This window comes from Cibotium barometz, chromosome 37, assembly GCF_041138505.1.
Source record: "Cibotium barometz isolate CiBa-2024 chromosome 37, ASM4113850v1, whole genome shotgun sequence".
NCBI lineage: Eukaryota > Viridiplantae > Streptophyta > Polypodiopsida > Cyatheales > Cibotiaceae > Cibotium > Cibotium barometz.
In genome coordinates this window covers 10,108,069-10,135,732 of record NC_141082.1, presented here as the reverse complement: position 1 = coordinate 10,135,732, position 27,664 = coordinate 10,108,069, and the positions used below count along the sequence as shown (strand labels likewise).

The window sequence follows — 27,664 nt, the reverse complement described above, 5'->3', positions numbered from 1 at the left end:
GCACCTGCTTTTCCTGGTGCATGGGAGCTGGTCGACTGCTTCTATTGGCTGTTTACAGTCTTCTATCGCGACAAAAACCTACCAGGTGCATGGGAGGTGCTGACCCGACCCCTTCTACATGTTCTCCACTGCCGACCCCTTCTACATGTTCTCCACTGCTGGCCGGCTGATTTATAGCTTGAACAGAGGCTGGACAGACCATAAAAACAGAGAGAAATGGCTGGTCAAGGACATCTAGACAGTTTTCCTTCTGAGTGGGGGCTTGTAGGCTTGTGTACAACTGCTGGTCAATTTCTTCTGGGGCTACGGAAGGCTGGTTGACTGCTGAAAACAACCTTTGAGGGCTCGTCGACTTGCTCTATGAGCCAGACAGGAAGAAGACGATGATGTTGAGTTGTCCCGGGCTGATGTGGGAGTGCTATGGGCTGTCCATAGTTGTCCTCCATGTGCTTGATGCCGGGAATGCTCACTTGTGCTAGCAAATTCACTTTATGTTATGTTTTCTTGTTTTCATATTGGAAGAAACAGGTGCAGCCAGTGGTGAGCCTTGGGCACCCACAAAGTTGTATTGGAAGCAAACTCCTTTTTGGTAATCTAACCATAGGGGGGGGGGGTTCCGCCCATCTTCTGGCCCCTAGTGTGGTGTACTGTGCAAATTTGTCATCTCTTTTTGTCTGGCATGCTCATGTGTATTTTCAGTTTTCATGATTGATAAGATTTTCCGTGTATAGTTGCCCTTCCGTTTACACTACCCACTAACGGACGGCCAAACGGAGATTTACAATCAATTGGCCTTCAATGTGCTCGAGTGTTATGTTCACGACCATCAAGGTAAGTGAAAAAAGTATTTGCCTTTAGTTCAAGCTGTTTTGAATAACTCTTTTTCTTCAGCCTAGTGGAAGGACTCCATACAAGACAGCATTAGGAAGACCGTTCCACTCTTTGTTGACCAAGATGTCATCCTCCGTGCCTGAAGCGAACAAATTGATGGAGTCTTACCAAGAGATCTTGGAGTCTGTGAAAGACAGATTGGCTAAAGCGCAAGAGGCCAACACTCAACAAGCCAACAAGGACAGAAGAGATGTGATCTTTTCGGAAGGAGATTGGATTTATCTCAAGATAATGAAGCAAAGATTTTGAAACAAGTGGGCAAGCGATGCCCAAAGCTATCGTTTTGGAGCTTCAAACCCTTTCCCATTTTGAAGAATATCAATGAGGTTTCCATGAAGCTGAAGCTACCACCCAATTGGACCATGCATGATATGTTCCATGTTAGTTGGTTGAAGCCTTATATTGGACCTCATCTCTCGGAACTAGACATAATGGACGAAGCTGAAGTTATGGTTCCTGAACAGATCCTTCTACATCAGTTCAAGCACGGCTCCAACCAAAAGGAAAGACAATCCCTCGCAAAGTTTCAAGACCAAGGGACACACAAAGCGGTGTGGCCTAACAAGACCTCCTTCAAATATTTTCCAACATTATTGACGAACTATTTGGAGGCTTTATAGCTTCCCTCGAGTTAAGCAGAAGGGGACGTCACGTGCATCTTGTACTTGGATGCCACGTTGACATATCTATACACGCAGGTGTAGGATCTAGAGTGGAATGAAACCAATCCCGTCAAGTGGGAATAGACTCCGTTGGACACCCACACGCGTAATAGCACAACTTAATATCCCAATTTGAAATGGACAACTTAATAACAACTGAAGTTTGAAATGAAATGAAATGAAATAGTAGGACACCAGCACTGGGGCCGAAATGGGCCGACCCTCCCCCTCTCAATATATAATATATTATTGGGAGTATTTAACAAATACACCAGATGATGTCCATGTACAAATGAATACAGTACCAAAAAAAAGGCTCGAAGTTGACGTTCGAAGAAGAGCGACCACTTGAGTGGTCCAGTCTCTACGGTCCTGTGCTTTCACTGGACTCCGCAGAGAGCGCCCCACTGGTGTTCCAGGACCACGCACAAACAGGTGCTCCCGTACTAAGGCCTGGCTCTCTCGATCTCGGCACCTTCGGACCGCGGTTCTCCAAAAGCTTGGACTACCCGGCACCGAACGGGTGTTAACCGTAGAGAGAATCCCTTATCAGATTTACCACAAAGTTCTTTACTTAAATCTGAAATTCACTTACTTGTAGATTACAGATGGGAGACCAATACCCATGGTGTCTATGTGCAGTTACTTGAGAGGGACACCAAGGTGCAGCAGCACGCCGAGGAGAAGGATGAAGAGCTGCCTGGGGAGCAGCGCCTGTTGGAGATATAACACCTGGCTGCAAACTCCACGGCCGCCTGCTGTGTAGTGGGCAGCCCACTGGATAACCAGCGCACCCACCAGCAGAGGGTACAGCCGCCAGCAGAGGGTGTAGCTGCCTGATGATAGGAGAGTACACTAGCGCCTGTAGGAGGCAGCGCACAGCCTGCTAGTGATGGCACACGCCGCCTCTGGAGATAGCGCAGCCTGCTGTGGTAGGCAGCGCAGCCTGTTTGGCTGCCTGTCTGGAGGCACACACACAGCCGCCTGCTGTGGTAGGCAGCGCAGCCTGTTTGGCTGCCTGTCTGGAGGCGCACACACAGCCGCCTTTTAGGTCGCCTGGCGAAGAGAAGGCAGCCTGCTGGAGGCGCACACACAGCCGCCTTTTAGGTCGCCTGGCGAAGAGAAGGCAGCCCGCTGGAGATTCAACGCAGCCTGCTGGACAGAGGGAGTTGCCGACTGTTGAGGTGGTGTTACGCAGCCTGAATCGAAGGAGATGATCGCCGGGCTGCTTACGATAGAGGTGGTGGCTCCCTTTTGTAAAGGTTGGAGTGTTAAACACTTACAGTTGGCTGGCTCCCCACGTTTGCATGTGGGCGGCCAGCTTCATGGTGGTGTGGGTAGGTGACCATGCACCCACCCCCACACACACGAGAGTTAAGTGTGGCTCCCCACCTTGGCCCCAAAGTGGGTGCCCAAAGGGGGTGCCCACTTTTAAGTGAATGTGAACATACAAGCTTATAAAATGAAAGGTTAGAAAATAAACTATTAAACCAACATGTGCAATACACTTACCACCTGTTCACACGCAACAAAACTCGTCAGAAGACAGAGCAAACTTTACGACTCACTATGGCAGGCGTCCCCGCTCAGTAAGTGACACGTCAAGCAGGCAAACACAAAAATACAAGTCATGCGAAAACAGTTTCAAGCATGCAAAACATGAGTGCATGTGCAAATAGTATCATGGACATATCTCCCGTTCATGGAACAAGTACAAAATATCTGTCGACATAAAAATGGCACGACATAAAATATAAATCTTGGTCTTCCTATGGAGTGACAGTCCCATAAGTAAAACACAGTTCCAGGCACGAGCCTCCCTATGGAGTGACAGTCCCATAGGCAAGACACGGCACGAATACTGGCTCTTCCATGGCGTGACAATCCCATGGATAGAACACAGTCCAGGTCATACACGGGTGGCACCAGTCTGGCTCCCGTCCATGTCAAGCAAAAATACTGGCCTCTTCACATGAGACACCGGCCTGGCCTCAAGTGAACGAGACACAAAAACTGGAGATGGACCAAATGGTCGGCCAATTGGTGACATCCCCCCGGGCTTCTAAAGAGTTGTCCTCAACTGAAAAGCCTCAAGATATGCCTGCAACAACTGTGGGTAGTCAACAAAATAATCCTCATTTACCCACTTTGCATCAATAGGCAAATAATTTTTAAACTTCACAAGGTATCTCCTCGAAAGCTTTCCGACAGGTAGCTTTCTCTCCTTGTGAAAAACAATCTGTTCTGGCTGGAGGATCTCCTCAAGGTCATCAATCTCTGGCGGATCTTCTGTGACAGGCTCGTCAGGATCTGGCCCCACATATTTCCGAAATAGACTCACATGAAATGCATTGTGAATCTTCCAATGACTAGGTAAAGCAAGCCTGTATGACACTTCATTGATCTTTTGAATCACCTTGAAAGGTCCATAATAGCGAGGAGAAAGCTTAGGATATGATCCTTCTCGTCCTGGCCTCTTCAGAAGCCTGGCCTTCTCAAATTTCAGCAAAACCCAATCACCTTCTTTGACTTGCATGTCCCTTCTATGCTTGTCAACAGCCATTTTATGCTTATCTTGTGACTTTGCAATGGCTGTCCGCACTTGAGCAAAGGCTACATCCAAGTCACGAACATATTCATCAGCTGCAAAAATCTCATCCTTTGTACGAAGGATGGGTGGCAATACCACTCTGCCATAAATGGTCTCAAACGGAGCCTTTCCCGTGGAGGCATGGATTGAGGCAAACTTAACAAGTGGAAGATACTTCTCCCATGCAGTCTTTTGATCTGCCACATAACACTTCAACAAATCCAACACAGCTGAATTTGCAGCTTCACTTTGGCCATCCGTTTGGGGATGATAAGCTGATGAAAACTCAAGTTTAGTACCCAAGTTATCAAATAAAGCTCTCCAAAAGAGGCTTGTAGTCCTGGGATCTCTATCCCCAACAATGGATTTAGGCATACCATGATGCTTGAAAATATTAGCAAGAAAAAGCTTTACCATATGATCAACTTTAATGGTTTCCTTGACGGGCAAGAAATAAGCTTGCTTGCTAAACCTGTCCACAATGGTCCAAATAGCATCATTCCCATGCTAGGATCTAGGCAAATCCATAATAAAATCCATAGTAATACTTTCCCAAGGTTGTGAGGGAATAGGCAATGGCTGAAGCAAACCTGGAGGTTTTTGCCTGTCAAATTTCACCTTTTGGCAAGTAATACATGCACGCACATAAGCCTCAATGTCTTTACGCAAGCTTGGCCAAAAGAAATATCTCTCAATCATGCGTGTAGTAGGCATGATACCTCTATGACCAGCATAAGGTGGAGCGTGACATTCCTCCATAACATTTGGACGCAAATCCTTCACCACACATAGGCAATTATCCTTCATAAGATAACCCTCGTTGATAATATAAGAGGCATGTGAATGACCAGCCATCAAATCAGTCCATATATGGAAAAAATCAGCATCCAAATGATACAATTCTCGCATAGCAAATAAGTCCCCATGAGAGGCCACTGAGACTGCAGCTACATAAGGCCTCCTGGATAATGCATCTGCCACCACATTTTTCTTTCCCGGAGATGCACAATTTGAAAATGAAACATCGAAAGAAAATTTGCCATTCTCATCTGCTTCTCTGAAAGCTTTGTTTGAGATAGAAAGTATCTCAAGCTTTGATGATCTGTCTTGACTACAAATTCAGTCCCAAGAAGATAATGTTTCCAAATTTTTAAGGCATGAATTACAGCCAAGAGCTCTTTCTCATAGATATCCATATGAAGCTCAGCATCATGCAAACGACGGCTCTCGTATGCAACTCCATGCCCTTCTTGATTTAGGACAGCTCCTATACAATCACCACAAGCATCACATTCAACTACGCGGTCCTGTGCCTTCACTGGACTCCGCGGAGAGCGCCCCACTGGTGTTCCAGGACCACGCACAAACAGGCGCTCCCGTACTAACGCCTGGCTCTCCTGATCTCGGCACCTTCGGACCGCGGTTCTCCAAAAGCTTGGACTACCCGGCACCGAACGGGTGTTAACCGTAGAGAGAATCCCTTATCAGATTTACCACAAAGTTCTTTACTTAAATCTGAAATTCACTTACTTGTAGATTGCAGATGGAAGACCAATACCCATGGTGTCTATGTGCAGTTACTTGAGAGGGACACCAAGGTGCAGCAACACGCCAAGGAGGAGGAGGAAGAGCTACCTGGGGGAAGGTATAACCACCTGAAGAAGGGAGAAGAAGCAGCCTGCAGAAGGAGATGGAGGCGCACAGTGGCCTGCAGCCTGTTGGACAGAAGGAGCAGCGCCTGTTGGAGATATAACACCTGGCTGCAAACTGCGCAGCCGCGTGCTGTGTAGTGGGCAGCCCACTCGACAACCAGCACAGCCACCAGCAGAGGGTACAGTCGCCAGCAAAGGGTACAGTCGCCAGCAAAGGGTACAGTCGTCAGCCTGTGGTGTAGCCGCCTGATGATAGGAGAGTACACTGGCGCCTGCAAGAGGCAGCGCACAGCCTGCTAGTGATGGCACACGCCGCCTCTGGAGATAGCGCACAGCCGCCTGCTGTGGTAGGCAGCGCAGCCTGTTTGGCTGCCTATCTGGAGGCGCACACACAGCCGCCTTTTAGGTCGCCTGGCGAAGAGAAGGTAGCCTGTTGGAGATTCAACGCAGCCTGCTGGAGAGAGGGAGTTGCCGACTGCTGAGGTGGTGAAACGCAACCTGAATCGGAGGAGATGATCACCGGGCTGCTTACGATAGAGGTGGTGGCTCCCTTTTGTAAAGGTTGGAGTGTTAAACACTTACAGTTGGCTGGCTCCCCACGTTTGCATGTGGGCGGCCAGCTTCATGGTGGTGTGGGTAGGTGACCATGCACCCACCCCCACACACACAAGAGTTAAGTGTGGCTCCCCACCTTGGCCCCAAAGTGGGTGCCCAAAGGGGGTGCCCACTTTTAAGTGAATGTGAACATACAAGCTTATAAAATGAAAGGTTAGAAAATAAACTATTAAACCAACATGTGCAATACACTTACCACCTGTTCACACGCAACAAAACTCGTCAGAAGATAGAGCAAACTTTACGACTCACTGGCAGGCGTCCCTGCTCAGTAAGTGACACGTCAAGCAAGCAAACACAAAAATACAAGTCATGCGAAAACAGTTCCAAACATGCAAAAAAGCTTGACACGGAGCATATGACTGAGGCTGATTCTATGGATGTATTCCTCACTCGTGTTAACGATTTGCGAGAGCAATTAACCAATATTGATAAGGTGATATGAAACTTGGTTAAACACAATGCTAATCCATACACTTAAATACACTAAGATTTGATGGACACTTGCTCAAATACAAGAAGTAAATTGCTGAATTGACAAGAGACACCTTAGCAAGCTTGGAAATGGAGTTGGGAAGGAGAAAGTGCAGAAAATGCAGCCCAATAGCCCTCATGAAGGAGGTGCCAAACTCTAGAGAGCGGAGGAGGAGTAAGATGGTGAGTTGTCCAGTGTAGGTGGCAGGCAAGTGCTTTGTGGAGCAAGCTAGAGTGGACACATGGCTGGTTACTCCCTTTGTACAAAGGGGATAAGGTCTGGGCAGTGGACATTGGGTTATGTCCACTCGGGACATCAGTGTGTGTGAACACCGGGCTGGTCATAATTTATAAGTGAGTTTTGGTTGCCCAAAACTTAATGAAGTGTGTACACACTCACTTAAAAATTAGTGCTAACTCCTAAGGCTAGGTTTATGACCAATACTTACCACCTATCATGTCCACAAACAGTTTCACACGCACAGTTCGTGGGCGGGCGTCCCCTTACCCAGAACTACACATTGGTCAAGCAAGCATGAAAACAGCATGCAATTTCAATTGCAAGCAAGCACATAAAGATGCTATGCAATGCAGCATTAGTATGGACAATCCCCGTTCATGAGACTATACCAAAATAGACGTGCTCCAGGCAAGTACACATGGTACCAGACCCAATGGAACACCAATCCACCAAGCATTTCCGGGCATGTACACGGAGGCACAAGTCCCAACGGAAAGCCAAGTCCACAGTATCACATGAGTGGCATCAATCCCCGGCATATACAACTGCCATGGACACCAGTCCAATGTACATACATGATAAGAAAGCACGGGTGGACCAATTGGGTAGCCTAATGGTGACATGATACCTGACAATTAATATGTTTCTATTGTTCTCAATGGTTTGCCTAAATCCTATCAAGGATTCGCTACCACTATTCGGCTCTTGACGAAGAGAAATTCAAATTTGTACACATTTGATGATTTGGTAGCTCTCTTGTTACAAGAAGAGTAATCCCGATCAAACTGGAAAAGCATGATTGCTGCAAATCAAGCATTTGCTGCCTCTTTTCGTGGCAAAGGGAAATCTGGGACAGCTTCTAGTGCTAAGCCTAGAGGCAAAGCACCTGTAACTTGCCCGAGAAGCGCGGGAGTGGACGTGCATCACTTGACCATGAGCATAACTAAACATTTCGGCATTTAATCACAGCCATTAAACAATCCACAAAGCTGAAAATAGAAGTTGCACATATAACACCGCATACAGCCTGAATGTCACATAAAACCAGAAATTTCAGCAAGCTTTGGGACTGTTTTGTTGAAAAACAACTATCCGGGGTGTGCAAGATGGTGTAGAGTAGTGAAATCATCTTCCTATGGCTATGGTAAGCTTAGAAATGAAGAGAAATGGTGAAAAAATCAGAGTTTTCAACCTCCAAAAACCTGCTTGAAGCTCAAACTCGCCCAAGAGATAACTCTCTCATGTTCAAATAAGTAAGAAAACGCTACAATGCCATGTGTAGAGCTGAATTGACTACTGTGAGGACACTTGTCTCACTTTTATCCTCTTATCTGCCACATGTCCCAAATCCAACGACCGAAAATTCCACAATCTTAAGCTCTAGAAATATCCCAAATGACAGCTAATTTCACATTGGCGCTTTGGAAATACTCGATCTATGTCAAATTCCAGAGGTAATGACGGGAACGGAAATTCCGATCTAGAAATATCCCAAATGATAGCTAATTTCACATTGGCGCTTCGGCAATACTCGATCTGTGTCAAATTCCGGAGGTAATGACGGGAACGGAAATTCCATCGGAGATTGCCAAATATAGCAACTTTCTACCACATGAGAAATACATATAAGCACCCACATAGAAACCTGTTTCATTGCTCGATCTCCCCCAAATCCTCAAGAGTTCACCATACATACTTTCCACTTGACACTTACCCATTTTTGTGTCCAAGAAATCGTCTGGAGTGCCTGGACCATGCTACGAACACTTGGTCCCCTGTACTGGATAATCCCCCATTCCCAAGGCTTGTACATTCTTGATCTTTTGGGCATCCAAAGCCCTTCCACACACATGAATTCTGGATATGCCCAAAATAGTGACAACACCTATCCGTTAAGATCCTCCTGCATCAAAAGAGGGTGGGGACAAGAAGAAACGGTGTAACTATTACACAGAAAACCTAGACATTCATTGAAGAATGCAAAAAGCGTATTGCGAGTGAGCAAAAGAAAAAGCAGCAAGGTTTGGCTGCTACCACAGATGACACTAAGGAAGAGGCCAACTTGACCCATGATAGCTATGCATTGATTGTCACATGTAGTACTCCGTCTATGCCTTCTTCTTGTATGTCAGTTTCTGATGCTAATTGGTACTTTGACAACGGTGCTACGAAGCACATCACTTCATGTAAGATGTTTTTTGCCACTTTACAAGATGCACCTAAAGGTGGTACAATGATGTGTGCTAATAATGCATCGTATGCCATTAAGGGCATGTAGATTTGACAGCATGCAATGGTGACATTTTCACTTTACATGACACATTGTATGTATCTATAATTCATAAAAATCTCATCTTTGTATTGCTCTTGCATGTATGTGAGGGTTGTTTACTTGGGAAGATGCATCGACATTCTTTTCGCGAACTACTCAATCATTGCAACTTGTACATAGTCATGTTTGTGGCCCGATAAAGGCTCCATCTCTTGGGGGGACATCTATATTTTATCACTTTCATTGATGACTACACTCGGTTCACTTGGGTGTATGGCTTGAAAGCCAAATCAGATGCGTTTGCATCCTTCCGTGCATTTTTACCCTTGCCTGAAAATGCTTGTGGCCATAAGCTTGTTGCTTTGCGTACACATTTTAAGGGGGGGGGATGATATTTATCAAATGAGTTCACAACTTTTATGCAATCTCGTGGCACATCTCATCAATGTATTATACCTTATACTGCTCAGCAAAACGGTGTTGCTGAGAGACGTAATCGTACTCTTATGGAGATGGCCAAATGTATGTCTAAGTAACTTTTGGCTTGAGGCAGTCATGTGTACCAACTATGTGCTGAACCGCTATCACATTAAAGCCTTGAAATCTATGACAGCTTATGACGCTTGGAATGACAGAATCCCAGTGATTACTCGTATGCAAGTCTTTGGTTGTCTGGTTTATGTGCATGTACCAACACAACAAAGACATAAACTTGATGCAAAGGCCATTAAATGTATCTTTCCAAGCTACAACAATGAAAGCAAAGGGTATCGACTTATGTGCCTGCTATACAGGTAAAATCATTGTGTGTCGCAATGTTATCTTTGATGAATTTGCATCTCAGCCATTGCTTTTATGTCAAAAACAGCCATCAACTAGACCAAAAGATGTCTTTGTTACATTGCTGCCTTTGTTTGGGTCACATGCTGATGATGTAGAGCCCGCGGCTCGTTTACAGCAATCACATAATGCTGAAATTCCTGAAATTCAGCCACCTAACACTACTCAAATGGGTCTTGATGTGCTACACGTTGATCACGAGACCATGGGTGATGCATTGGACAATGAAAATGTAGATACTCGTGAGACCAGGAATGTACCTCATTGGCTGATTTGACACTTTGCATGATAGCAAGCAGCCTACTTTGATGCCTGGTCGTACTCATGTTGCATCTCGTCATGCATCTTCACATTTTGTTGACACTGCTCTCGTTGCTACCACATGTAATGAAGAACATATTTCTCATGTTGATGCTTTGGAGGATAGCTTATACACCCACCTAGTGCCAATAGCTTGCCAGCAGGCAAGTCACATAACTCCCAAGTACTATTCTTTTCAATGGAGTCCAACTTTGAGCGCACGGCTGCAACCCAATGCTCTAAACGTAAGCCTAATGGTTCTATTGATCGTCATAAGGCTCGTTTGGTCGCCAAAGATTATGCTTAGCATGAGGGCATTTGACTATGAGGAGAGTTTTGCTCCTACTTCACATATGACTACCATTCATACTGTTGTTGTTACACAAGGGTTGGCATGTGCATCACTTGGATGTTAAGACTCCTTTTACTAATGGCAATTTGCAAGAGGAAGTGTATGTATCTCAGCCTCCTGGCCTTGTTCAAAAAGGGGCGGAAAAGAAAGTACGCAAGTTACATATAGCACTTTATGGCCCTAAACAGGCTCCCCGTGCTTGGACCTTGGTATCAGATAATTCATGCGTACTTTACTTAAGGGGTTCCGAAATAGTCCAACAGAGAGTACTCTCTACGTTCGCAGAGATGGGGATGATTTGTTGATCCTTATTCTTTATGTAAATAACATGCTAATTATTGGTCCTAATGAGGACAAACTTTCAGCTTTCAAAGCTGAATTACAGGTGCTTTTGATGTCACAGACATGAGACATTTACATTACTATTTGGGCATTCAGTTTATATCTATCACGGGGGTATCCTGCTATCTCAACAGAGATACATTGGGCAGCTCCTTGAGCGTTTCCAAATGATACATTGTAAACTTGTTCCTACTCCTATGGAACCAAGTTTAAAATTTTCACTTGAGGATGCTAGTCAGCCATTTGATGCTGCCACTTATCAGCAGGTTGTGGGATGCCTTATTTATCTATGCACTACCCGTCTGGAGTCTGGACGTTCAGTTTGTTGCTTCACAATTGAACAGATTCATGCATAGCCTTGGCACTCAGCATCGGCAAGCATGTAAGTGTGTCTTTCGGTACCTGAAAGGCACCATTGCCTTTGCGTTGTTTTATGGCAGCTCGTCTACATTGTGCTTGATTGCTTTTACAAAGAGTGACTCAGTAGGATGCTATGACACGCGAGTGTCTACCAATGGAAACTGCTTCCTTCTTAGTGGTTCGTGCATTTAATGGCTCAGCAAGAAGCAACCTACAATGGCCACTTCTAGTTGTGAAGCTAAATACATGAGTCTTTACAACTACGACATCTATTAGCCGACCTTGGTATTAGACAGTCATCTTCTACCACCATCTACACTGACGATTAGAGTGCTTTGGCCGCTGCTCGGAATCCCATATTTCATGCTCACACAGCATATCGAGGTCATAGTAACAAGGGACGGAGGGGATGGAGGGCCGAGACGCGGAAACGCCGTCCCGAATCGCCGAATCGTTCCGGGACGGGCTGGGGACGGAGGGGACGCCTCAGGCAGATGCATCACAAGGGGACGTCATCCCGGGAACGGCGGAACGGGCTGCGCAAGTCGGGGATGGGACTGGAACAGGACGGCCACGCGCACCCCTTTTTTCGCTGTTTTTTTGCGTCGTTTTTTTCGCTTTTTTTTCCTGCCATTTTTCGCTTTTTTCGCTTCTGCTCGTTGCTTATGCCTGTTGCAACTGCCCGTTGCTTTCCTCCCGTTGGTGGCTGGCAGCTGCCCGATGCTTTCCTCACGCTGGCCTGGCTGCCATCATCCGTGACCTGCAGGCTATAAGGCTGCACCGCCATGAGCCTATAAGGCTTGTGCTCTCCTCTCTCTCTCTCTCCCACTCTCTCACTCTTGGCCAGCCACCCCACTCTAGAGCTTAAGGCTTAAGCGACAAGCGCTCTAGCCTCTCTCTCTCTCTCTCTCTCTCTCTCTCTCTCTCTCTGCCCTTCGCCCCCTTCGCTCTCTCTCCCGCTGCCTGCCCTTCGCCCCTTTAGCCCCTTTCGCTGCCTGCCTGCGCCCCCCCCTTTGCTGCCTGCCTGCGCCCCCCCCTTCGCTCTCTCTCCCGCTGCCTACCTCTGCCCCCTATCTACCTGCGCCCCCCCTTCGCTACCTGCCTCCGCCTCCCTCTTCCCACCTGCCCTTCGCCCCTTTCGCTGCCTGCCTGCACCCCCCCCCCCTTCGCTCTCTCTCCCGCTGCCTGCCTCCGCCCCCTGTCTACCTCTTCCCACCTGCCCTTCGCCCCTTTCGCTGCCTGCTTCTTCCCACCCACCCTTCCTCAGGCCCCCAAGGCAGCAACATAACTCTCTCTCTCTCTGCTGAATCTCCTCTCTTTCCCTTTCCCCTACATGACTTGAACCCCCCCCCCTCCCTGTTTGTGCTGTTTCGCGCTAGTGTCATGGATTAATTTTCAGTCCATTGGCTGTGGGAAGTTCTGCAAAAAGTCATGGCCAAGACCGGGTTTAAAGAGGAGCTCGTGAAGGTGGAGGACAAGCTCGGCACAATTATCAAAGAAAACAAGAAGATGGTCAACTCTTCTGTTACCGCCGCAATCATAAACCGCCTCTCGAAACTCGAGAAGGGATTTGACAAAATCCAAGAGCTCAAAGAGAGATCTTCCAAGCAAGAGGCTGAGATTTCAGCCTTAAAGGAGGAACTAGTGGAGGCCAAATTGCATGCTAAAAGTCAAGCGGCTGAAATCTCAGCCCTTAAAAAGGAGTTGGAAGCCACTTCAAAAAGCAAGCTTGAGGATAGAAAATTTCAGCCTTCCTTTATTGAAGAGCTGAATACCATCAAGGAACAAATGAGGATCATTCGAGAGGAGGAGGAGCAACATAAAGAGAAGAGATCTTCATGGGTGGAGGTGATCACAAAGACACAAAAGAAGATGGATGAGGCGGAGAAATGGATCAAGGTCGCCAAGAAAGGGAAAGGTAAAGAATCGCCACCCATCCCCACCCCAACAATAATAAAAATGACCCTTGAAGAGGAGCAAAGGAGGAAGACCCGGGCCTTACATGTACGAGTGTCCGGTCTGAAAGACCGTGATGATGCGAAAGGGGAAACCAAGGAGCTCTTCTCTATGATGGGCATTGAAGCCACGCACACAAAGGCATGGAGAGTGGGAAAGAAGAGAGAAGGTAGTGGCGAATCTTCTAAGGAGAGAGCACTTATCATTCGTTTCCCCTCCATGGAAGCGAAGAAGGACTTCTTGAAGAGATGTCCTACACTCAAGAAGACGGGAATATTTCTTGGAGATGACCTCACACTCTCGCAACTTGCCCACATGAAAGAAGTTATGCCCGAGATAAGGGCAGCCCAAGAGAAAGGGAAAGTGGCCTTCTATAGAGATGGTAGAGTGGTGATTGTGGAGAGGCGCTCTTCATGACGGCGCGAGACCTATGGGACTACACTCAAAGTTGCTACTTGGAATTGTAATGGATCTCTACGCCTTGATGTAGGGGCTTTTGAGGATAGTTTCACTGGGAGGGACATCATCTTCTACTGTGAGACGCATCAGGCTCCTGGACAGTCCATGCCACATGTTAGTGGATACCGATGGGAGACAGCTTGTAGACAGGAGACTCGTTCAGAGCATAGAGGACGGGGCTCAGGAGGAGTGGCAGTATTGTTTAGAGAGGAGCTACAGCCACTGATGCATATAGTCCGCAGAGATGAGCAGGCTAGGTACATGTGGGTTAGACTGATGGCAGAGACGGGCAGATATCTCTACATTGCTATATGCTATTTTGCTCCTAGTACATCAGTGTATGCATCACCTAGCGGGCAGTCTCCCTTTTCTATTTTGGATGATGACATTTGGGAGTTCTCCAGGGATGGTGACATCATTCTTCTGGGGGACTTCAATGCCAAGACCGCCCATAACCAGACAGTATTTTATGATACCTCAAAGGAGATGTTGAGGGAGCTTGATGTCAGGGATATGGGCCTATCTAGACTCTCACAGGATGAGGAACATACAGTGTATGGGCGGTATTTAATAAACATGGGGACTGCACATGGATTGGCCATCCTGAATGGCCTACAGAGATTCCCGACATCGGGCGGTTTCACTAGCTTTCCACATCGGCATGGTGCTAGTACAGTGGACTATGTTATGGCTCAGCCCAGTCTCATTCCCTCTTTTCAGGATTTTAAGGTAGGCACTATGCCGGTTGGAATAGCAGTGGATCATGCTATCTTGTCCTTCACTCTCACATTTCAGTTCAGCACTGCTCCATTGGGATAGGTCTCCACACACACTCGTTATACCTTTACGAGGGAGACTGACACCGTGTACACGGATGAGATATACAGACGCTTATGTGCCGAGGAGCCGGGACAGCCATTAGATGAGCTCACTCAGATATTGATAGAGACGCTTCATGCTGCAGCATCAGAGGCATATCCCCATAGTCAGCCTACACGGAGACGATCTGGGAACATGCCCCAGAACAGTTGGTATGATGAGGAGTGTAGAGAGATGAGGATCAGATTACAGAGAGAGGTGCTCATGGGTGTTACCACTCACAGACAGTCACGGATTACCTTCCGGCACCTAGTGCGACGGAAGAAGAGGACTTATCTTGCTCAGTTAGAGAGGGATTTTTATTAGTTATTTATGAGTCAGGACTCAGGCGAGGCATGGAGACTATTCCATGAGCATTCACCATCACCAGCCATTACCTCCACAGAGATTTGGGGTGAGTATGCAGCATCCCTGTACACAGCACCAGGACAGCCGCCCCTGCCAGACCCATCGGAGCCATGCCCAGAGATATGTACTTTCTTTACTCCTGAGATGGTAAGGAAAGCTATTGACAGGATGAGGACTGGGAGAGCATATGATCATGATGGTTTGGTAGCAGAGCACTTTATTCATGCCAGAGATATGCTTGCAGAGCTTATTGCTATGTGTTTAACCGAGCCATGTGTGAGGGTTTTCCAGAGACTTGGAATATGTCCACGATTGTGCCTATCTTCAAGTCAGGGGATCCCATGCTTCCTGGGAATTATCGTACCATCATGATTGGTCACACATTGGCTAGATTATATGCATCTATTCTTGAGCAGGAGTTGAGTAGATGGGCACAGAGAGAGGGCATACGTGCATCAGGGCAGGCAGGGTTCAGGAGAGGTTTCTCCACTCTTGATCATATCTTGCCACTCAAAGCTATTATTGAGGAGGGCAGATTATATGGCAGGAGGATTTATTGTTGCTTTTGGATGCATTGCACACGTTTGCACAGGACAGTGGATTGTCTGTTAACCTTGGTAAAACGAAGGTGATGGTGTTTAACACCACAGCACAGTGGGTTAGGAGGTCAGTACCCACCTTTACATATGGTCAGGAGACAATGGAGTATACAGATGCATATACTTACCTTGGTGTGGTTTTTAGTGGCCCACTATTTTCCTTGAGGAGAGCAGCGAAGACCAGATTGACTAGAGCTTATGCAGCATTGGGGAGACTAGAGAGGATGTGTTCGCAGGTTTAGTTTCAGGAACCTCGAACAAAGCTCTGGCTCTTTGACACTTTGGTCACTTCAGCCATGCTGTATGGAGTGGAGATATGGGGACCCTCAGTGAATCACCACAGCCGAGTTGGTAGCACTGATGGATGGAGACGTATGGAGAGGCCCTTGGTTTCTATGATTTCCCGGATGATTAGGGCCAAGGCCTCCGTACGACATGATATTATCCGTGCAGAGATGGCTGCCCCCCATTGGTAGTAGAGGCACTCACTCAATCAGTCTCCTTTATACATAGCACTTGGGCTCTCCCTAGAGACAGATATGCTCGCTTAGCCCTGGAGTCTTCACGACAGTTGGCATCACAGGGAGACGGATCATGTTGGTATGCACAGATGACAGCTTGGTTCCAGCTGCATGGCTTTAGTATGGACAGGCTACCTCCATTTCAGTACTCCCTGGATGCACCGTCCCTCTCTCTCACACGGGCAGAGATTACCAGACTTATCGGGCAGGACTTGATTCAGCTGGACACTAGGAGGACATGGATATAGCCGACACACGAGCTTGGTACGAAGATGGCTTTCTATAGAGATCATCTTCTCCAGCTCACGGAGGATGGGTTTGTGATTAGACCCAGCTACATGGATACTCATCTTTCTCATGGGGTACGGTGTGCTATTGGTCAGATAAGCACATCCTCACACCAGCTAGAGATTGAGACTGGCAGATTCAGAGGAGTACCAGCTGAGGCCAGGATTTGTCAGCTATGCCAGATGGAGCCAGAGACAGAGTTACATTACATATGTCACTGTCCAGTATATTATGAGATACGAGGCCGTTTTCACTGCCTGTTTAGAGAGGGTTTCGGACCACTTTCTAGAGTCATGAGATACCAAGATCAGAGATGCCTCGGATTATACTTGCTGGAGCTTCGTAGACATAGAGAGGGTCTCTTGAGAGGGAGGGGATCAGAGAGGGAGAGACACCTACAGAGGCAGATTATAGACTTCTTTCGACCAGAGATTGAGCAGTCAGGCCAGCAAGCATTGGAGATAGCCCCAGAGTATAGCCGCACCAAAGGTACACTGATTGATCGGACTATAGAGCTGGGGCGGTCCAGGCGCCCCAAGATGAGAGGCCCATCTCGACATCGGCGGAGACTACAACAGAGGATCAAGACCATACTAGCACGGCATGGAAGACGTCCAATCAGAGTACTCACCATGGAGGACATTGAGGATATCCGCCATCGACCGATGAGAGACATCTTTGGATAGTGATGTGTATGATGCTTACCTTTGTTGCTGGAGTTTTCCTCCCAGATGTTATCCATTAGGAGCTCCTAGTACCGTACTTTTCCTCATAGTTGTTTCAGTTTCAATTAGTTGTTTAGTTGTTTTTAGCTTTTCTTACACAGACATTGTATCAGATCCACCAATTGTTGTAACCTTTTTGGTCTCATAGGTCATTTTGGCCTTCTGAAGACGTTAATATATCATTTCATTTCATTTCATTGCTCTCTCCCAATGCCCAGGGCCCACTCCCTCTCTCTCTCTCTCTCTCTCTCTCTCTCTCTCTCTCTCTCTCTCTCTCTCCCCACAGGCCACTCTCTCTCTCTCTCTCCCATGGCAGAGACCCATGCTAGAGCTCCTAGGATGATTACGACTCCAGCCATATACTGTTGTACTCACTGTCACTTTTGTACTCCCCCATATTCATGTATTCATGTATCCATGTACTCATGTACTCATGTACCCCATTTTGACTAGTAGCATTAGCTTCCCACTCTCCCTAGTTGCTACTTCCGGATGCCCCCTACTGATGTATTGTGGGGCTAGATACTTACCTTCAGTTCTTTCTTTTCTTTTCCAAACAGTGTTTCAGATGTCACATGGTTGTAACTTTGGTCTCATAGGTCACTTTGGCCTTTTGAAGACGTTAATATAACATTTCATTTCATTTCATTTCTCTCTCTCTGTCTCTCTCGAGTCTCAACCCGCAAGCTTTCTCTACGCTTTAGCCTCTCTCTCTCTCTCTCTCTCTCTCTCTCACCCTCTCTCATGGCATCTTCTTCACAAGCAACCTTCGGCTCCGCACATCGTGGTGGTGCTAGAAGAACCGATGGTTGGTTATGGTGGGAATAGGTTAATGCCAACCGCCCTAGAAGTGGAGGAGGTTCACGCCCGTGGTCTTACAAGCTTTGCCCCTATAGGCGGACGAGTGGGTCAGACAAAGTGAGAGCCCACCTTATGCATGAGTCCGGGCACGAGGTTCGATTTTGCACAAGAATCACATCGGAGAAGAGAAGGGAGCTTCTTGAGCGCATTGCGGGGCATGAGGCTTTGAGGACTGCAAGGCCGGCACGTGTGGTTGTGGATCCTGCAGCATTTGTGACACCACTTGAGGGGTCTGTTTCAGGGTCAAGGGGTGCATCTACCACATCTACACCACGGCCACATGGTGTACGTTCCTTTGTGATGCCCACACCCGCGCGGCGACAGAGTACACTTCAGGGAAGTTGGAATCCTAAGAAGACGGAAGAGGTTGATACACCTGTGGCTTGTTTCTTCTTCCATGACCATATTGCTTTCCATATTGCTAGGTAAGCCTGAAGGAGCTCTGAAGAGCTCAGCTGTAGAATTAGGGTTTCATGTGGGAGACACACACAGAGAAGAAGGGGGAGAGAGAGAGAGAGAGAGAGACATATGTGGGGATAAGTCAACTCATCAAGTGTGTGAGTGTGTGACTCCCCTATCACACATGTATATTTGCTCAAGTACACATAGTGCACTTAGTACATTAAAAGTACTAAGTGTACTATGTACTATAACTTATGGGCTTGTACACACTACAAGGGTGGGCATAACGCCTTTACCCCAACAACCTCCCACTTAAAGGCAAAGTGCCCTTAAATGAAGGAAAAGAAAAATCAGCATGTACATGATAATATACAAGGCCATATCAAGGCTGAAACTGGCCTCATCCAATACCCATCAAGTGTCTGCAATGAGCAAATCTCTCTGGAGGCAAACTCTTTGTCAACAGATCAGCCGGGTTGTCATCCGTTTGAATCTTAACAAGCTGAATTTGCTTGTTCTCTATCACCTCTCTGATGAAGTGATACTTCACATCCACATGCTTCGTCTTTGCATGAAAGACAGGGTTCTTTGCCAACTGGATGGCACTCTGACTGTCACAATGCAACAATGGAATATCCCCTGTATAACCCAAATCAACCACTAACCGAGATAGCCATAATGCCTCCTTGCAAGCCTCTGTGGCTACAATATCCATATTGAACCTCTGCAAAACTTTGCCAATGTATTCCTTCTGAGACAAATACAACACATGCTGATTTCTGTCCCGAAGTATCCGCATACCCAAAATGTGATTTGCATCACCCAAATCCTTCATATCAAAGGTTTGATGCAGCCTCTTCTTCAAGGCATCCATCTCTTTACGAGATTTCCCGGCAATCAACATATCATCAACATACAAGATGAGGATCAATAGACTGCCATCCAAAGCTTTCTTGGTGTATAAGCAGTGATCTATGTCACTTCTCCTGAAATTCTAGGATTTCATGAATGTATCAAATTTATGATACCATTCCCTTGGTGCCTGTTTGAGCCCATAAAGACTCTTTTTCAGCTTGCATACAAGCTTCTCCTTTCCATTCACTGCATAACCCTCTGGCTGTTGCATATATATCTCCTCATGGAGATCACCGTTAAGAAAAGCAGTCTTCACATCCATCTGAATCAAATCCAGATCATCATGAGCAACCAAAGCTAATACAGCTCTAAGTGTGGTCATTTTGACCACTGGAGAGAAGATCTCATCAAAGTCCACACCATATTCCTGCTTGAAGCCCTTAGCCACTAACCTGGCTTTGTATCTTGCCTTTGCATCAGGTGCAACTTTGAGCCTGTAAACCAACTTGCATGGCAAAACCTTCTTGCCTGTAGGCAAATGCACCAACTTCCATGTTCCATTTTTGTGCAGAGAATCCATCTCTGACTTCATGGCACGCTCCCAAAGAGCCTTGTCTGCCCTGTAAAGCCTCCTTATAACATGAGGGCTCCCCACAGTCAGTGAGCATCAAGTAGTCAACCCCTGGAACAAACCTGTCAGGGGCTCTGGAGGGTCTTGTGGACCTCCGTACCCAATGACCATCATTTGCAGGTTGCTGTCCAGCCTGCATATCACCTATTGGTGGCTCCTGTTCCATGCCGTAAGGCTGAAATATCATGCCCGGTATCTCCTCTAACTGTGGGATATCCATAGGGATATCTTCTGCCATCTCTGGCTGTCCATTTGGACCATTTTCAGCACCATTTAAGGGCTGGTTTTGTTGCTGTAATGGCTGATTTACAGCCCTTGGTTGTTGTCCATGATGTCCATCATCATCAAAGATGACTCTGCCAGGCTCCTATTGCCTTGCAGGCTCCTTATACATGCATGTTTCATCAAAAATGACATCATTGCTGCGTATAATCTTTCTATTCACTGGATCCCAAAGTCTATACCCCATTTCACATCTCTATCACCATATCCTAGGAATATGCATTTGTGAGACTTAGGATCAAGTTTGGTGCGCATTTCTCTGCGTATGTGCACGTACGCAATGCAACCAAACACTCTCGAGTGCTTGTAGGACGGAGGCTTCCCTGTCCATACTTCCTCTGGCACTTTTCCACCAAGCCTCGTGTTAGGTGACCTGTTTATAAGATGAACGGCTGTCATAACAGCTTCAGCCCAAAAACCATGAGGTAATGCAGCATGTGACAACATAGAACGGACCTTCTCGTGAATGGTCCTGTTCATCCTCTCTGCTGTCCCGTTTTGTGGAGGATCATAAGGAGTAGAGAGCTCCCTCTTGATGCCTTTAGCATCACAAAAGTCCTGAAACTATTTGGAAATATACTCTCCACCATTGTCGGAACGCAAAGCCTTCAATGTTTTGCCAGTTTCATTCTCAACAAGAGCAACAAACTTCTCAAACACAGAGAATGTATCACTCTTCAAACGAAGAGGATAAACCCACACCTTGCGTGTGGCATCATCAATAAAAGACACAAAATATTTTGCCCCTCCCAAAGAAAGCTGAGGCATCTCACATACATCTGTATGCACAAGCTCTAACTGAGCATCTTTCTATCCAAGAGCTTTCTTGTGGGGGCACTGGAGTTGCCTGCCATATATACAATGCTCACAAAACTGAAAACTTCAGAACTTTAGAGAAGGCAAGTAACCAAAACGAGACAATTGCTCCATTCCTTTGACACTCATGTGTCCCAACCGGCTATGCCACATAGAGATTTCCGGCAGCTCGGTTGCATTTACATTAGCATGGTGACAAACACCAGCATGCATGAAGTAAAGAGTGTCCACCTTAGAGCCTCTGGCAACAACCAGTGAGCCCTTACTAATCTTCCACTTTCCACTACCAAATGTGGTAACATAACCAGCATCATCAAGCTGTCCAGTAGAAAGCAGGTTCTTCTTGATCTCAGGCACATGCCTGACATCATGGAGCATAAGCTGTGAGCCATCTGAAAACACAAGCCTCACATCACCTCTGCCAATAATCTTGCATGCATGGTTGTCACCCAAATAAACTACTCCTTCATTGCCAGCAGTATACCTGACAAACAAGTCTCTGCAACCTGTGACATGAAAGGAGGCACCTGAATCAATGATCCATGAGTGCATACCATGACCATCTCCTGCAAGAAGTGAATGGGCATCAAGTGAAGACGTGAATAGGACTTCACCCTCACTGTCACCTGCATGTGACACATTGACTTCTTCAATCTTGACTCCACTTTTGCTCTTTGGCTTTGCATCTTTGGCTTCATCTTTGTCTTTGTCTTTGCGTTTGCCCTTTTCCTTTTAATCATTCTTCCATTTGTAGCATTGCTTTTTGATATGTCCCTTCTTGCCACAATAATGGCATTCCAAGTCCTTTTTGGAGCGGGACTTGCTCCTTCCCCGTTCTTGGCTTTGACCCCTTTGCTGGGATCTCCCACGTGCATTCATGGCATTGGACTTTCCAACAGAGTTGTTCTTCCTGTTCATCTCCTCTTGAAGGAGAGCACCCTCTACATCTGCATATGATAGCATAGCATTTGAATTGCTAGTGGCTGTCCTGAATGTGTCCCAACTCTCTGGCAAAGTGCATAAGAGAAAAGTGGCTTTGAACTCATCGTCCATTGCCAACTTTTGATTGATTACCTGGCTGACAACACCATTAAACTCATTTAGATGGGCTGTCATAGACGCCCCTTCCTTCATTTGAAGACCTATGAGTTTCTTCAACCAATACACTTTGCTTGAGGCACTTTGCTGGGCATACAAGTCCTGCAATCTTTGCCACATTCCCCAAGCTGTCTTCTCGTCACGTATGCTGAAAAGTAAAGTGTCTGACACAGACAACATGATAGTGGATCTTGCTAGCTCATCCATATCTTCCCATTCTTCAGCAGTAAGAAAAGCGGGAATTACACCCCTTTCTTTGATGGGCTTGTGCTGCTTCTTCTGGAGCAACACATTATAGCACTGGGTTTGCCAAATGTCATAATTATGTGAGTTTCAAGCTTTTTGATGTGAAGCAATGAAGAGCTCTCACCTGTGGTTGCCATAGCAATATGCAACCTTTGTCAATGCTTGCCTGACTCCCTGCAAGATGTGCAAACACTGCACCAAAAGCACACAAAATGCTCACAGTTGTTCTCCCAAAGTTTATCTCCCACTACGGAAGCACGAATGCAACTCTAACAGTACTTTGTGCTCACCAATGATGTACCAAACCTGTACCGGCAAGTACAGCAGCTGAAAATGAGCTTTTTCCTCACTCAAATCAATGTACAGCCATGCCAAAACTTGTACAAAGTTGTACCAAATCTGTACCAGCAAGTACAACAGCAATAAATGCTCTCATGGCTGTCCAAATGAGTGAAAATCAGACTTTTACAGTCCCCACCACTGCATACAACAGTCCCGGACAGAAATTGAGCAAAAGCCCCTTGACTGCAAGTGGATTTCTGAGGGTTCAAGGCATAAAAGTCTTCGCTGCTGCTTTGCCAAGCTCAACAAGCATAAAATCTTGAAAAGCCCCTTGATTCAAGATCAATTTCTGATCATACATGGTACATTAACGTACATGAAGGCATCCAGAGTCTTCACAATGCTTCCCCCTGGCCACATATACATCCAATACATAAAAGCCCCTTGATTTACAGGCACATTGAGTGCTTGACAGGATCAACACATTGCCCAAAGCATCAAATGCCAGTGCTTGCATGCAAATCAACCCAATCGGCATAAAAGCCCTTTGATTTGCACTCCAATTTCCTGCAATTTTGGCCCAAATGTGAGATTGCTCACATCATACAGCATGTATGAATGCCCAATGGCACAATTACATCAAAAGCCCCAAATTTTGACATCCAAGTTCCTGCAAATTGACCCGGAATGTGACCAATGTCACCCAATTTTGCCAATTTTGCTCAAAATTTGAGCAATTTGGCACCTGTACCTGCTCAATTGCAAATCCCAAAAAAAATTGAAGCAAATACCTCTGAAATTTCTGAAATCAGCTGATTTCTGTTGCAGAAAAAGGGGGGGGGGGGGGGGGCGTCAAATTTGCTGCTTCGTGCTGATGATGCTGCTGCTGTATTAGTGCAGAAGACGTCGGGTTATGGGCTCTGAAAAAAAAATGCTGTGAGATTGCAGGCCTCCTCTACGCCCAGCCTCCTCGGCTGCATCCAGTATTGCATGGCAGCGTGTAGGCGGCCAGGTAAAGCTGCCTCAGCAGGCAGCGATGGCCGATAAACAGTGGATTGAATTAAAGTAAGAGTTGATTCGGTGCGACTGATCTCTGTATCGCCTCTTCTTCTCGTCTCACCAAGACCGTGGAAACGGAGGAGGCGCCCGTGGGCTTCACGTCACCGCAGCTTAAGCCAGACACTCCGTCACCAATCTTCGGTGGCAGTACAGGCAGGCTTCTGCGCGATTGCAAGGGTCGACGGTAGGGAGCTACCGATTGGACCGGAACCTCTCCCACACGGCGCCCGACTCCTCCAGCTGCGCGCGCTGGTGAAGCGCCGCTGCCCTTCCTCCTCGCTCGCCTACCTCCCCTTCGCGCTACGGGTGTTTTCTCTACGGGTGTTCTCCACGTTCACCGCACCGTCTTTGCCAGCTCGTGTGACAATCTGCAAGTCGTAAAAGCCTTCGCTTCACCCACAGCTGTACGACAGCAAGTTCTCCTTCTCACTGTCTTGCAGCGCACGTGCTCCTTGCTGAGCACCAGAAAGCTCCAAGCAATCTCCTCTGCTCGTGCCAAGCTCAAGGCTCCATAGCCGAGCTTCTTCTTCGCGATGAAGACGACTCCGCACACCCGCACACACACGGACACAACCGTGGCTCTGATACCAGTTGAAGGAGCTCTGAAGAGCTCAACTGTAGAATTAGGGTTTCATGTGGGAGACACACACAAAGAAGAAGGGAGAGAGAGAGAGAGAGAGAGAGAGACATATGTGGGGATAAGTCAACTCATCAAGTGTGTGAGTGTGTGACTCCCCTATCACACATGTATATTTGCTCAAGTACACATAGTGCACTTAGTACATTAAAAGTACTAAGTGTACTATGTACTATAACTTATGGGCTTGTACACACTACAAGGGTGGGCATAACGCCTTTACCCCAACAAAGCCTTGACTCTTCCCTCTTGACATAATTTTTCTAAGTTTCATTCTTGAAAGTTCACTTGTTTCTTTTTGTAATCAGATCCGAGTACTTCAAGGCTATGGTGAAGAGGATTGGGGAGTATGGTCCAAACTACACCCCCCCATCATCGGAGTCTCTGCGCACCACATTGCTCGACAAGGAGAAGCGCCTTGTCGAGCAAGCTGCATAGAACACAAAGCGGCTATGGGCAAAGAATGGAGTGTCACTCATTGCAGATGAAGGGAGTGACACACGAAAGCGGTCCATCCATAGTCTCGTTGCATATTACCGTGGCGAGATGTACTTTATTGCTTCACATGATGCCTCAGGGGGACAGGGAAGAGTGCAAACGTGCTTGCAGCAGAGTGGGCAAGTGGCATTGAGCTCATGGGCCCGGAATGTGTGGTGGGTTTTGTTGCATATGGCGAGGCTGCAAATAGGGCAACTGGAGCTCTTATTGAGGGCATGTATCCACACATGACTGTCATATTGTATGGCACATTGTTTGAACAATCTTTTAAAGGATATTGGAAAGAAGTCATGGATTGAGCCAATCATTCAGGAGGCCAATCAAATGGTCACATTTGTCTTGAACCACCAGTTCCTCCGCCACGAGTTCTCCAAGAAATCAAGGCTCTCACTTCTCAAATACTCAGACACCCGATTTGCCTTCAACTTCTTGATGCTGGCCCGCTTGAGGGAGTGCAGTGGTGCATTGAGGCAGCTCTTCATCAGCGACGAGTTCACCACTTCTGCATTGGCTTCAACAACCATAGGCATATTATGCAAGGAGCATGCAGAGAGCACTTCCTTTTGGGAGGATGTGAAACGCAGTGATGCTATGGTGAGGCCTATTGTCCACTTGTTGAGGCTTGTAGATGCTATGCAGCCATGCATCGGGAACGTGTATGAGGCAATGGATAGAATGATAGAGAAGTTGCAAGAGTTAGAGCCCGATGAGGACAGATACAAGGAGATTCGTTCCTTATGTGTGACGAGGTGGAACTCCTATGCCTCTCCTATGCATGCGACTGCATAGATGGTGGATCCTGAGTTTAAGGGTAATGGACACGAGAGTGACAGAGAGGTCACTGATGGTTGGAGGCGTATCTTGGATCGTCTAGTGCCAGATGCAAAATCAGAGACCAGCTTGCTGCATACAGGTCCTTTCGTGGTGCTTTTAGTTGTGCGGATGCACAGAAGGATAGGTTGAAGGTTGGGGCTACTTTGTGGTGGGAAGACTATGGTTCAGATGGGCCTTAGCTGCAACACTTGGCTATCCGCATTCTCAGCCAAGCTGTAAGCTCCTCTTGTTTGGAGTAGCTTTGGAGTTCTTACAGTCATATTGCATCAAAGAAGAGGAACCGCCTTGGTGTAGAAAAGGCCAATGATCTTGTCTTTGTAAGCGCAAACTTGCGAATGCTTTGCAAGGGTGCGACTGCAAAGGCAGATCCCTTTACTCAGTGGGAGATGGAGTAGGAGGAGGGAAATAAGTAGGTGGAGACACAACAGAGCCCAGAGGATGATGCCACTACCTTTCAGACTGGTCAAGTAGGCAGCCATGATCATGACGCCAGTACTTCTCACGCTCCAGCCTCCGATTGAGCATTGCAGGCTCTATGATTTATCATTTAGCTATGTTTCATTGTTTTTACTTTTGAGTCTTGACTCAGCACTTTATGTGCATTGTAGACACTAGTCTTTTGTTATTTGATAGTGATCATCATTCCATGCTTTTATATATTGGTTTGAACTTTGTCGGTGTACTTAAGTCTTATTAGCGCCTGTTCGGTGTTTGCGCCACGTATTGCACATTTAAAGTGATGCCTTGAAGGTTCAAAGTGTAAAAACATAAATGTTATTTTATTCAGTGTGCTTTGTAGTCAATAAATTGCATATTCCATATGCCGTCCCCGTCCCCGTTCCCTGCCTTTTGCCGTTCCCCGTCCCCGTCCCATGTTACTATGATCGAGGTGTATTACCATCATGTCAAGAAGAGGCTCCATGCTGGAGAGATTGACTTGACTTATGTGCCTACACAAGCCAATGTGGCCGATGGATTTACAAAGCCTCTTTCCAAGGAGAAGTTTGAAGCTTTCGCAAAGCTTTAAACCTACAGCCTCTACCAAGGTAGTCTGCTGCTACACCCTATTTACATTCACATCGTTCACTTCAAGGGGGTTTGTTAGCCATTTCTCCTCATGGAAGTTCAGGTGTGAACTAGTCTACTCACAGGCAAAGATTATGCACCCATTCCTGACTGGAGGTAGGACAATTTCACAATATTCGATGGTGTTCAAGAATCTTGATTCGCGCAAGGATAAGAGCATTCCTAGCATTCCACTCATCTCACATATCCAGGCCCAAAGTGTAAACCGGCCTCGGTCTTCGGACGAAACCAAAGGGCGGTGCAAAAACAAACTTGCACACAAAACACTTCAACATCATCGAGGACCTAGAAAAGGAAAACAAACAGGGGGAGCTAGAGTGCTCCTGCAAACAGTACACGGACACCGATTGGCCCCAAATCGCAGTGGCGTCCCTTGCGGTATTTCTTTAATTGAATATAAGAGCTTTGAATATAAGAGCTTTGATTACAATAAGGCTAGAAACTCCACCGTCACAGTAGAACTCCTGAAGCTTGCAAAGACCCTGCATCATGGCTTCATATCCACTCGGCATTCACAAACAAATCCAGCCATTGTTCACATCAAAAGACTCTCACACATGAGTCTTGCATACAGAAGCTTTCTCCCAAGATCAGGGCTGCCACAACCATCCATAGCCTCTCACCCTATGAACAACATCACACCCTGACACATCCAGTGCTTCTGCATCACAACAAAGACTGCCAAACTGCCTCCCAAAAGGGAACTCGCAT

General features: G+C 46.8%; 1 protein-coding gene across 1 annotated transcript in view; it reads right to left on the bottom strand.

Moving 5' to 3' along the window:
• LOC147616926 (uncharacterized) overlaps positions 1-27,664 on the bottom strand; it is an 80,900-nt gene that overhangs the window by 15,289 nt on the left and 37,947 nt on the right. The window lies entirely within an intron of this gene.